The sequence below is a fragment of the Tupaia chinensis genome, unplaced genomic scaffold (assembly GCF_000334495.1).
Source record: "Tupaia chinensis unplaced genomic scaffold, TupChi_1.0 Scaffold000147_1, whole genome shotgun sequence".
Classification (NCBI taxonomy): Eukaryota; Metazoa; Chordata; class Mammalia; order Scandentia; family Tupaiidae; genus Tupaia; species Tupaia belangeri.
This window is the reverse complement of record NW_006159617.1, coordinates 7850554-7851319: the sequence shown is the minus strand read 5'-3', so window position 1 is coordinate 7851319 and position 766 is coordinate 7850554. Positions and strand designations below refer to the sequence as shown.

At 41.3% G+C, this 766-nt stretch overlaps 1 pseudogene; it reads right to left on the bottom strand.

Annotated features, from left to right (window-relative positions):
* Positions 1-395, bottom strand: part of LOC102487778 (prefoldin subunit 4-like) — a 54794-nt pseudogene extending 54399 nt beyond the window's left edge.
* Between the last annotated feature and the right edge of the window lie 371 nt (positions 396-766).

Sequence of the window (766 nt, the reverse complement as noted above, 5' to 3'; positions counted from 1 at the left end):
TGTCTGCACTTTATGGTAGAGACTGAAAAACTGGAGAACACAAAAGTATTAAAAAAATTTTTTAATGATTTCCATGGCTCAAGAAAAGTAACAAAATAACATTATAAATTTTTACTTTTTCCTCTAAAGTTTAGATGAAACTATGTTTAGGATTCTTAGAATATATTGAATGCAAAACTTACTTTTTAAAAGTTTGTCTATTTCTTCTATGAGGAGCAAGAGAGACACAGAGAGAGAAGAGAGAGAGAAACAGCACTCCAGCAGGGGTTATCACCATGACTGGCCCTCACCTCAGCCAGCCCAGTGTCAGGGGCACCCGTGACCACTGTATTCCAGGATGGTCTCTGGCCGTGAACCAGAACCTTCCCTCGTGGGTAAGCCACAAAGAGCGTCATGTATACATGTATCCTGCTGCACCACTGCCCACCCTCAATTGGTTTATAATCACTGTCATTTAAAAATAGGAGCTGGCAGGTGGCTTGGTGGTTAAGGGCACTTGATTCACACATGGCTGACCACTGTTTGAGTCCTGGACCTGGCGACTTGCTCTTTCACTTTCCTTTTCTCTCTCTCTCTGAATTAAACAATAACAACAACAAATGAAATTAAATAAATAAGTAATTCTTAGGAAATAATAAAAAAGGGACCAGCAGGTGGCGTGGTGGTTAAGGCACTGGATATTCCCACATGGATAACCACGGTTCAAATCCTAGACCTGGTGGCTTGTTTTCTCACTTTCTCCCTCTCTCTCTCTCTCTCTCTCTCT